Below are 12293 nucleotides of genomic sequence, written 5' to 3' on the forward strand. Positions count from 1 at the left end.
ATGTTTAGTCTGAAAAGAAAGTAGCGATGACCACTTATACTTTGAAATGTACAAGATTTACATATTCACGTCTGTTGTTGAGACTGGCTAAATTAATTTTAAACATGTTATCTGCTTTTATTGTACAACTCTGGTTTGTATAAAATGGTCCCAGCTGTATATCTTTCTGCAGCGTATGGATACAGTTCATTAACTTCACTAAGGTTAGGGAAATGTGAATCATTTTGGCAGCCTCACAACACCAATGACTTTTGTTGAATCAAAAACAAGCAGAAATTGAGACTTCTATTTACCTGAGCATTTCAAAATTATGACAAGGTAGGGCGGAATGCTCTGTCCCCAAGCATATTTTGGGGCCTACAGTATAAAAATATCTCTGAGAAGGTATAAAATAAGTCCAGTGAAGGATTTAAAGGCTTAAGGCACCTTAACTGGGGACAAGCATCATTATATATGAAGCAGTATGTATGCAAGCATTTTAGGAGAACACAAAATGTCCTGTTTCTCCCACAGGACTGCAGGAGTTTCACAGAGGTGTGTAAAGATGAGCAGAAGGTTGCAGCACTATCTCTCCCACTCCATATGTAAGTTCTGAACAACAATGGTATGGGATGTTTGAGCAACATGAGAAATATAACATGAATGTAGAGTAGACTGGGTACTATCACCTTCCTTGTAATGACATATGCAAAGTATTAATTTAATACCTTAGCTACAGTCCGTCCCTCGATGTATAAATTACCTTTTCAGTCCCTAATTGGCCCTACTCCATCTTTTACCACCCTTTCCCTATTTAGATGCTGATAGGATTTTTTTGGAACTATCTTTTGCATTAACTGGAGGTCTCTTTTTAACACTTTGTCTTTGTTTTTCCACTTGCCCCTGACCTTTTTATATTCTGCCTGTTTCTTCATTGTACGATCACCTGACATTTGTCATGAGTACATGCTTTCTTCTTCAATCTTTATCTCTCTTATCATCGAGGAGCTCTAGATTGGATTGCCTACATTTTTTTTCGCTTGTGGAATGTGAACATTTTATTGCCTGTCCCTATTTGCTCTTGAGAAAGTGGTGTTGAGCTGCCATCCTGAACCGCTGCAGTTCACATGCTGCATGTTGACCCACAATGCCCTTAGGGAGGGAATTCCAGGATTTTGACCTAGTGACAGTGAAGGAATGATGATATATTTCCAAGTCAGGATGGGTGAGCGACTTGCAGGGAAACTTGCAGGTGGTGGTGTTCCCATGTCTCTGCTGTCCTTGTCCTGCTAGATGGAAGTGGTCATGGGTTTGGTAGGTGCTGTCTGAGTTTCTGAATTTCTGCAACACATCTTTAGATAGTACACTCTGCTGATACTGAGCATCAGTGGTGAGGGGAGTGGATACATGTGACTGTGGTGTCAACCAGGGGATTTGCATTGTCCTGACTCGTCTAAAATGTCTTGAGTGTTGGAGCTGCATTAATCCAGAATGGGGAATTCATCACACTCCTGACTTGTGCCTTATAGACAGTGGACTGACTTTGACAAGTTAGGAGATGAATTACTCACCACAGTATTGACAGCCTCTGATCTGCTTTCACGAGAAGAATAAGAATGAGCTTTATTGTCACACACATTCACATGAGTACACTGAAAAGTTTACAAATTGCCACTTATGGCGCCATCTTAGTTACCAAGGTATTTAGGTACAGAATCTTAAGTAAAAACTCTGAGGGGGGAAAGAATTATAAAAATGAAGAAAAAAAAACTCCAGAAATAAATTAGAAAATTAGAGAAATAAGAGTTTAGAATATTAAGCCTTCCAACCCAGATGGTGCTGGGCTTCACCTTGAGGCAGGGAGCAGGATCCAAGTGAATGCCAAGGTGGGAGGATGGGGGGGGGGCGGCGGATCCGAGGGCACCCTGAGGCCGGGAGTGGGGGCTGAGTGCATGCCGTGTTGGTGGGGGGGGGGTTTGAGTGCATGCCAGGTGGGGTGTGGTCCGAGTGCACACTGAGGCCCGGGGGGTTAGGGGCTCCAAGTGCATGCTGAGGCTGGGTAGGGTGTTGTGGTCTGAGTGCATGCCAAGCTGGGGAGGGATGGTGTTCAAGTGCACGCTGAGGCTGGGGTTGTGGGCTGGGTGCATGCTGAAGCTGGATAGGGGTTGGGCTCTGAGTGGGGTTCGAGTGCACGGTGAAGTTGGGGGAGATAGGCGAGGTTTCTGAGTGCCTCCCGAGAGGGGAGTGTGATCCGAGTGCACGGTGAGGCTGGGTGGAGGGAGGTATCCGAGTGGGGTATCTGACTGCCCACTGAGCCCGGGAGTCCATGCTGGCTTTCACCCCAGACATTGCTAACGCTGCCCAAGGATGTAAGCGAAAAAAGAAAAAGAGAGGGAAGGATGATGAAAAAAAGGATGGAGCAATCGAGCTTTGGCTCAGAAGACCTACTCCGTTGCCAGCTTGGAGACATTCTTTGTTTATATGATGAGTCCAGTTGAGTTTCTGATCAATAGTAACCCCAAGGCTGTTGATAATGGCGTGTTCAGTGATGGTAACACCATTGATTGTCAAGGGGCAGTGATTAGATTGTGTCTTATTGGAGATGGTCATCGCCTGGCATTTATGTGGCATGAATATTACTTTCCACTTGTCAGCTCAAGCCTTTTTGATTCCAATTTATTTGACCTGGATCAATTCTTACTCTTGAATTTGGCATTCTCTCAATTAATTATTATTCATCTAGAAGTTTCTAGTGCATGAGCAGTTACTGCTGGCAAACTCCGCCCATGAAGACTTTTATTTGATTTATTTATTGTCATGTGCATCTTGTTACAAGACCAGAGTGAAATGTTGTATAGTGTTGCCACTCTCTGGCACCATCTTAAAACAAAGAAAAATAAACCAAAACGTAGAATATAAAGGCAGAAAAATGTAGAAATAAAGGAAGAGTGTTCAACTTTAAAGTCCTGCTTTTTAAGTGCTCCATCATGGGCCATCAACCTGGTGGACAGCCACACGTCCCTTTCAATGTCCTGCCACTGGAATGAAAGTGCCACTGGAAACTCTTTGGCACCATCTTGACTCCACCGATGCCCTCACCACTATTGAGTGCTCAATGAACATTGCCAATGTAGACTCCACGGATGCTGCCGGGTACTGCAACGGCCCAAACTCTACTCCACTGCCGCCATGAGTCCACTTTGGTTCCACTTTGCCGATACAACGCATCTCGTATTGGGCCCAAACTCGCCTCCGCCAGCTGTCACCAGGAACCCCAGACTCGTCTCTGCAGCAACAACCATGAGTTGGGGCTAGAACCACCTCGATGATGCAGAAGCCTCCGGGAGCCCAAACCTGCCTCTGACAACAGCGCCACGAGTTCATGCTGCTGGGGCCTACTCAAGTCCGTGCTGCTGGGCATACCCGCCAATGCCGTTGCTGCAACCAAGCTCTTTACCAAAAAGGAAAGGAAAAGTAATCAGAGCAGTTGAACCCTAGGCTCAGAAGCCCTAACACCACTGCCACTTTACAGGAATATGACATTGGACACACAGCAGCCTCACAGTATTGTTATTGAATACTCACTTAGAATACTGTTATTCACTTCTGTCCCATACTTTGTGGAGTGTATCAACATCTTGCATTGGAATTCTGCAGCTGCTGGACCACTTTGTGGTAAGCAGCCATCTCCTGGTTTTAAGCAGGGTGCATCGCAGTATCATTAGCACTCGTTCACTTCATGCTTAATTAGGTCTCTGCATTGTCAAGGCTTTTAGCACAGACACAAAATCAGGTGGTCTGTCATGGTTGTCAGCAGTGATCAGTCAAGGGGGTGGACATGTTTGTGCATGGCCCCATACTATTTCAGTCTCGCACCTACAATATGTAGCAGCACCTTCCATGGCAAAAACGCTGAATGATCTTCAAACAAAGCCATGACACACAGTCTCAGCAGAGTAGTCCTCAGCCATATTAAGAGAGATGGTCTTCAATCAGAACTGTAAGTCAAGAATGTTGTCTGACATTAGTCCAGGAGACAAATGTTTGTAGGCAAAGGGATGGCTGGAAATTGAAAAGTCTTCAAAAGTGAGATAACGAGAGTCAAGAGACTGCATGATCCTGCTAGGATATGAGATAGCTTTGGCAAATAGAGTTATGGAGAATCCAAAAGGATTCTACAAATACACTAACCACAAAAAAAGAATAAGGGAGAGAATAGGGCCCCTTAACGATCAGCCTATGTGTAGAACTGCAGGAGATGGGGGAGATACTAACTGAGTATTTTGCATCAGTTTTTACAATGGAGAAAGACATGGAAGATATAGAACATGGGAAATGGCGATATATTGAAAAATGTCCATGCTACAGAGGAAGACATGCTGGACGTCTTAAGATGCATTAAGTTGAATACATCCCTGGAATCTGATCAGGTGTACCCAAAGATCTCTAGTAAACTAGGATAGTGATTGCTGGGCCCCTTGCTGAGATATTTGAATCATCAATAGCCACAGGTGAAGTACCAGAAGATTGGAGGTTGGCTAATGTATCACTATTTAAGAAATTTGGTAAGGAAAAGCCAGGGAACTACAGACTGGTGAGCCTGACATCGGTGGTGGACAAATTGTTGGAGGAAATCCTGCGGGACAGGATTTAGAAAGGCAAGGACTGATTAGGCATTGTCAACATGGCTTTGTGCGTGGGAAATAATGTCTCACTAACTTGATTGAGCTTTTTGAAGATGTAATGAAGAGGATTGATAAGGGTAAAGTGGTGGACGTGATCTATATGGATTTCAGTGTTGAAAGTGTGGTGCTGGATAAGCACAACAGATCAGGCAACATCTGAGGAGCGGGAGAATTAACGTTTCGGGCATAAGCCCTTCAGGAATTCCTGATGAAGGGCTTATGCCTGAAACATCGATTTTCCTACTTCTTGGATGCTGCCTGATCTGCTGCGCTTTTCCAGCACCACACTCTCGATTCTGATCTCCAGCATTTGCAGTCCTCACTTTCTCCTATAGGGATTTCAGTAAGGCATTCAACAAATTTCCTCATGGTAGACTGGTTAGCAAAATTAGATCACATGGAATACAGGGAGAACTAGCCATTTGGATACAGAACTAGCTCGAAGGTAGAAGGCAGAGGGTGGTGGTGGAGGGTTGCTTTTCAGACTGGAGGCCTGTGACCAGCGGTGAACCACAAGGATCGGTGCTGGGTCCATTGCTTTTTATCATTTATGTAAATGATTGGGGTGTGAACCTAGGAGGTACAGTTAATAAGTTTGCAGATGACACCAAAATTGCAGGTGTACTGGACAGCAAAGAAGTTTCAGAGTACAATGGGACCTTGATCAGATGGACCAATGAGCCGTGGAGTGGCAGATGGAGTTTAATTTAGATAAATGTGAGGTGCTGCATTTTAGAAAGGCAAAACAGGGCAGGACTTCTACATTTAATCATTAGGCCTGGGGTAGTGTTGCTGAACAAAGAGACCTTGGAGTTGTTATGAAGATATGGATGTACTGTATCTTTTGAGAGAGTTAACAGCTAGCAGTGTCAGCACCAAGTGTTCTCAATAAGGCACAATGGAAACATGTGGTCCAGCTACTGGTGTAGCTAGTGTAGTTAGTTGCCTGGAGACAAAAACAGATTTGAATTAGGCCAATCAGTTTAAGTATACTCCAAAACAAATATCAAACTCCAATCAAGTTTGAATTTAGTATATTGACAATCATAAAAGCCAATGACACAATCCGATGCTTTGGGGGTATAAGACTGGGGAAAATTGAACAGTCGGGAGGAGAACTGCCAAGCCAACAACATCTGCACACTGCCCAGAAAAATAGCTCTCTTAAAGGGACCTTTATTGATCAGTAACCTGTGAAGCAGAATCCCCAAGAAGAAAAGAAGACTGAAATACAGAGAAAACTGAAAGCTGCCTGATATCAAGATAAGAAGTTTTGTTTTGTAAATCTTAATCAGGAGGTCATATTGGACTAGTATTGTAGAAGGGGAAAGTAAAAGATATGTTAGAGGAAGGAGTTGTAAATGGTTGTTAGTTAATTATTCTCTGTTATACTTTAAAAAATAAAATTGTTAATTTTTACTTTAAATAGTTCCTGACCTCTTGAATTTTCACAGATTACCGCATGGGATAAATCTTTTCTGTGTTGCTGTTTTAAATTAAGCAGGACTATTTACCCCATGTCGTAACAGAGCGCAAGTTCATAGCTCCTTGAAAGTGGAGTCACATGCAGATATGATAGTGAAGGTGGTGTTTGGTATGCTTTCCTTTATTGGCCACAGAATCTAGTATAGGAGTTGGGAGGTCATGTTGTGGCTGTATAGGACATTGGTTAGGCCACTTTTGGAATACTGCCTACAATAGGAAGGATGTTGTGAAGCTTGAAAGGGTTCAGAAAGTATTTACAAGGATGTTGCCAGGGTTAGAGGGTTTGAGCTATAGGAAGAGGCTAAATAGGCTGGGGCTATTTTCCCTGGAATGTCACAGGCTTAGGGGTGACCTTATAGAGATTTATAAAATCATGAGGGGCATGGATAAGGAGAATAGTTGAGGTCTTTTCCCCACGGTGGGAGGCATAGGGTTAAGGTGAGAGGGGAAAAGATGTAAAGGGGACCTAAGGGGCAAAAGATTCCTGCATGGTTGTGCATGTATGGAATGAACTGCCAGAGGAAGTGGTGGAAGCTGGTACACTTGCAGCACTTAAAAGGCATGTGGTTGGGTGTATGAATATGAAGAATTTAGAGGGGTATAGGCTAAATGCTGGCAAATGGGACTAGATAAATTTGGGTCAGCATTGATGAGTTGGACCAAAGGGTCTGTTTGCATGCTGTACAGCTCTATGACTCTAGGTGTTTGGACATAATCTGAGTCCAGAGTCCGGGAAGAGAGCCATAGTCAGTCCTGCTGGTCCATTGCAAACGATCTGGGAATTAATGGGAAGATTCTGGAGTAAATTTGGGAGGCACAGCAGAAATGTATCCCAAGAATGAAGAATCATACTAAGGGTAGGATAAGGCAACCATGGCTGACAAGGGAAAACAGGGACAGCATAAAAACCAAGGAAAACGCATATAATGTGTGAAAATTAATGGAAAACCAGAGGATTGGGAAGTCTTTAAAAACCAGCAAAGGACAACAACAAAAAAAAATTAAGGGAAGAAGGTGAAATATGAGGGTAAGATAGCTAGTAATGTAAAAGTAGATTGTGCAAGTTTTAGATATATGAGAGGTAAGAGAATGGCAAAAGTGGATGTTGGACTACTGGAAATGAGGCTGAAGAAATGGTGAAAAGAAATAGTGGTGAAACTAAATGGATACTTTGCATCGATCTTCACAGTGGAAGACGCCAGTAACATATCAGCTTCGAGATTCGGGGGCAGAAATGAGGGCAATGGTCATCATTACGGAGATGGAACTGGGGAAGCTTAAAGATCTGAAAGTGGATAAATCACCTGGACCAGATTGATTACACCCCAGGGTTTTGAAGGAGATTCATGAGGGACATGGATACGGTAAACAGACAAGGTATTTTCCCTGGTTTGGGTGAGTCCAGAACTGGAGGGCATAGGTTTAGGGTGAGAGGGGAAAGATTTAAAAGGGACCTGAGGGGCAACCTTTTCACACAAAGTGTGGTGAGTGTATAGAATGAGCTGCCAGAGAAGTGGTAGAGGCTGGTACAATTACAACATTTAAAAGGCATCTGGATGGGTACATGAATAGGAAGGGTTTAGTGGGATATGGGTCAAGTGCTGGCAAATAGATTAGGATATCTGGTTGGCATGGATGAGTTGGACCAAAGGGTGTGTTTCTGTGCTGTATATCTCCTATGGCTCTGAGATATCTGAGGAGATTGTGGAGGCATTGGTGGTGATCTTTCAGGAATCACTGGAGTCAGGGAAGGTCCCAGCGGAGTGGAAATGGCAATTGAACACCTGTTTAAGAAGGGAGGATTGCAGAAGAAATTAGAGACTGGTTAGCCTAACACTGGTTATTGGTAAGATTTTAGAGTCCCTTATTAAAGATGAGATTATAGAGTTCTTTGAAGTGCACACTAAAATAGGACTTAGCATGCCTTAGTCAAGGGAGATCATGTCTGATAAATCTGTTAGATTCTTTGAGGTAACAAGCAAGTCAGACAAAGGAGTTAGTGGACATGATGTATTTGGATTTCCAGAAGGCCTTTGACAAGGTGCTGCACAGAGGACTGCTAAATAACAGAAGAGCCCATGGTGTTAGGGGCAAGGTACTGGCGAGAATAGAGGATTGGCTGACTGGCAGAAGGCAGAGAGTGAGGGTAAAGGAATCTTTTTCAGGATGCAGCCAATGAATAGGGGAGTTTCACAGGGGTCATATTGGTGCCACAACAATTCACATTATACATTAACAATCTGATGAAGAATATGAGTTTGTAGGTGACAGAAATATAGGTGGAGGGACCAGTAGTATTGGGGGAGCAGAAAGACTTGGACAGACATGGAGAGTGAGCAAAGAAGTGGCAGATGGAATACAAAGTGGGGAAGTATGAGGCTATGCACTTTGGTAGGAAGAATAGAAAAGACAACTTTCTAAATGAAGAAAGGCTTCAGAAATCTGAAGCCAAAGAGACTTAGGAATCCTAGCTCAGAATTCTGAAGGTTAACATGCAAGTTCAGTTAGCAGTTAGGAAGGCAAATGCAATGCATTCATTTCCAGATGGCTAGAATACACCAACAGAGTTGTACTGCTGAGGCTGTATAAGTCTCGGATCAGACTGCATTTGGAATGTTGTGAACTGTTTTTTGTCCCATAAGGAAGGATATGCTAGCATTGGAGGAGATCCAGAGGAGGTTCACATGAATGATCTCAGGGATGAAAGACTTTGTCACATGAGGAAGGTTGAGGCCTCTGGGTCTGTTCTTGGGGGGAGAATCTGATTGAAACTTGCAAAAAACTGAGAGGCCTAGAGAAGGTAGAAGTGGAGAAGATGTTTCCACTAGTAGGAGAGACTAGGACCCAAGAGGATAGGCTCAGTGTGAAGGGATGAACTTTTAGAACTAAGATGAAGAGGAATTTCTTCAGCCAGACAGTGGTGAATCTGTGGAACTCATTGCCATAGAAGGCTGTGGAGTTCAAGTCAATGAATGTCTTTAAGACAGAAATAGATAGGCCCTTGATTAATAAGAGGATCAAAGATCATGGGAGAAGGCAGGAGAATGGGGTTGTAGAAACATATCAGTCATGATCAAATGGTAAAGCAATCATGATGGGCCAAATGGTCTAATTCTGCTCCTATATCTTGCATCTTGTGGAATGTGAGCAAGAGTAAAGCTGATAAAGTTGTAAGGGAGGGCAGGGCAGAAAGGAAAATCAAAGTTTGAAGGGCCACCCTATGTTGATAGACTGAACCTGCATTTCACTCTGTGTAGTGTTATTGGTGTTGTTTTCTATTGTCATTCAAATCAAGTGTCAAATGGAAATGAAAAGTGACAGCCACCATACCCAGAGTGGCTGGAGTAAGTTTTTTTCTCTCCCTCTCTGAGGGAGTGAGATTACTATTAAGCGATGTGAGGCCCTTCAAGAGGCAATAGCATTAACCAGACATTTGCACAGTACAGGTGAAAGTCATCTGTTATCACCTAATTCTATAGGTGGACCTCAAATTTGACACAGCAAGTCACTAAAACTCCAGGCCATAAGTTGGCTTACTCATATTATTCAACATTACAAATTAATCTTACTAAGGCTGTGAAGTACAACATCAGATGAACTTAAGAGTCACAACAGTTGCAAGAAGTCCCACTTTTCAAGGTTCCTTTGCCACGTATGACTGGAAAATGCCTATCCCATGATCCTAAAGGCAATGCTGCCTTTTTTTTAAAATGTGGAGTTGGGGTTGGTGGGAGAAGTTCATATTGCTGTGAGAGATTTGTGCACTAAAACATCTGAATTATGGCAATATATAATGTCCATGTAGTGGCATCCCATTGGCTTCCTTGTCAGAGGCCTCCACATCCTAATGTCAGTAGGATGCTGTTCAATGTTATTTGTGTCCTGTGACTGCTTAGCATCACATTACCGAAGAGCTGTTTTGCTTGTGAAATTGCCCACAAGGCCTCACTGGTGTCATCCCCAGAAGTCTTTGTCCCTGTGGCCACTACAAGAAGTACATCTACATGAATGGATGAAAATTGCATGCATTTGGAAGCCCAGAATCATCATCAACCTCCAGCAGATGTGGGGCACCTGCCTGCTGTTGGACTGCTCGCTACAACTGCCCTCATGATGTGGCGAATATGCAGGAGAGCCATAGTCACTCATTTTGCATGGAATACTGTGCAGATGAGAGTGTAGTGTTGCTAAACTGGTTTTGGTGATCAGATTATCATGTCATGATGCTAGTGTATCTACAATGTAACACTTTCTTACAGATGGAATCATAGGGGTACGTATGTCTCCTGCACATCAGGTTCCAAGCAGGTCATGTCTGAGGGGTTCATCGCAGTCCCGTCCAGTCACAGGATGTTGCTTTTAATCCTTGGATTCTCTGCTGCATACAACTGGAGGATGTGTCAAGGCATTGTGATGAATTATGAGGACCTTTGAGAGGTGCTGCATTGTATATGAGACAATGAGGATATTCTGGAAGGAACAACTTCTTCAGCGTTCTACAGCAAAGAAGTGTCAGGCAGGACGACGTGTGAACCCTATACAATGGAATTCTTGCATTAGGTTACATTTCACTGTAAATGTTTTGATGCTGCTGCGGCCATCATCTCTACATAAGCCCAACTACAAGTATATCTTAACCATTTGATCTTTTCACATATTTCCTATGTTTAACAAGGATACAAACTGATGGAAATCTCCACAACATCCAAAACCCCCTCATTCAATAATAACAAAATTTCCTGCTAGTTTGGAAAGGATAGCTATTGTTCAGACAGGGTCAGAACATTGTGTGGTGTTAAGGATGGCAAGTCTCTGTACCTTAATTCTTCTTGTTTCAATTAAAATGACATACACAGCTAATGATAAAAGGTGACTCAGTAAACTTTTTGTAACTGGCACTTTATCAACTGGAACTCTTAATAAACTAACAAAAATTATATATCTCAAATAAGGGTCTGTTTCCGTGCTGTACATCTCTGACTCTAGTACTTCTTTATTCTGTAAATAAGTACAACAGTATATAGCTCCTGCATTACATTTATATTACTTACTGTGTGTTTTTAAAGTTGAATTTAGGAGGTATATTGATGTCTTTACATGGAATTTTTGATGGATGTTGATGTCTTGAAGCTTTGTTTGGTCAGGGTTTACTGCGGTTATGTACACATCTGATTATTTGATAAACCAGCAGACTCCTGGTCCCACAGGTGCTGGTTAATAAAGTTTACTGTTTACTAATAAAAAATGTATTTACAATGAAATGTCGCTTACATAACCTGTGTGCCCAGAGAAGGTTTTCTTTTTCTTTTCCTTAATCTAGAATAAGTCCCAAGTCACAATGGGTGGAGGGAACCAGCCCTAGACTTGCTAAGAGTATCATGCTGAGTTGCAGCTTTACCCTCCTAATTTTTGGATTGCAGGTGGTGGCTGAGGGTTTGGGCACCTCCTAAGTCTCCTGAGAAAAGACTTCTAGAATCCCTACAGTGTGGAAACAGGCCATTCGGCCCATTGGGTCCACAATAACCCTCCAAAGACCATCCCACCCAGACTCATCCCTCTACTCCTGAATTTCCCACGGCTAACCCATTTAGCCTGCACACTATGGGCAATTTAGCATGGCCAATCCACCTAACTGGCACATCTTTGGACTGTGGGAGGAAACCAGAGCACCTGGCAGAAACCCATGCAGACCAGGGGAGAACGTGCAAACTCCACACAGTTGCCCAAGAGTGGAATTGAACCCAGGAGCCTGGCATCAGTGCTAACCACTGAACCACTATGTTGGAGTCTATCCTCTATTGGCTCGTTGCTACAGGCACCACCCTGTCTCCTCATGAAGGGCACTGGAGTTGAAGTCAAGGGCCCTTGTCCCTTCGTCATCCTGTCATTGGCGCTGAGCATCAGGCAGTATTATCAAAGTCTTCTATTTCTGCCCTTTACAATTTTTGCTACCACTTTCCTAGCCTGTATTCAGTTAACGTTCCCCAATGTAACTGTTATGTGCTTTCCTCACAAAATTGTTAATCTACATCCTCTCTACTTTGTATAATTTATAGTCAACCAACTAGTATCACAATTACACATTTTTTGTTCTTAGCTCATGCATTCTTTCCATTACCCCTCTGGGAGGCTCTCTCTCTGCAA

At 43.1% G+C, this 12293-nt stretch overlaps 1 protein-coding gene across 2 annotated transcripts in view; it reads left to right on the top strand.

The window, feature by feature from the left end:
• The window catches only part of LOC122553479 (echinoderm microtubule-associated protein-like 5), a 220286-nt gene that overhangs the window by 190904 nt on the left and 17089 nt on the right, over window positions 1-12293 (top strand). The gene's annotated exons all lie outside the window — the stretch shown is intronic.

Source organism: Chiloscyllium plagiosum, unplaced genomic scaffold (genome assembly GCF_037043375.1).
Source record: "Chiloscyllium plagiosum isolate Xiang-an unplaced genomic scaffold, Cpla_swu_hap1 HiC_scaffold_8, whole genome shotgun sequence".
NCBI classification, from domain to species: Eukaryota; Metazoa; Chordata; class Chondrichthyes; order Orectolobiformes; family Hemiscylliidae; genus Chiloscyllium; species Chiloscyllium plagiosum.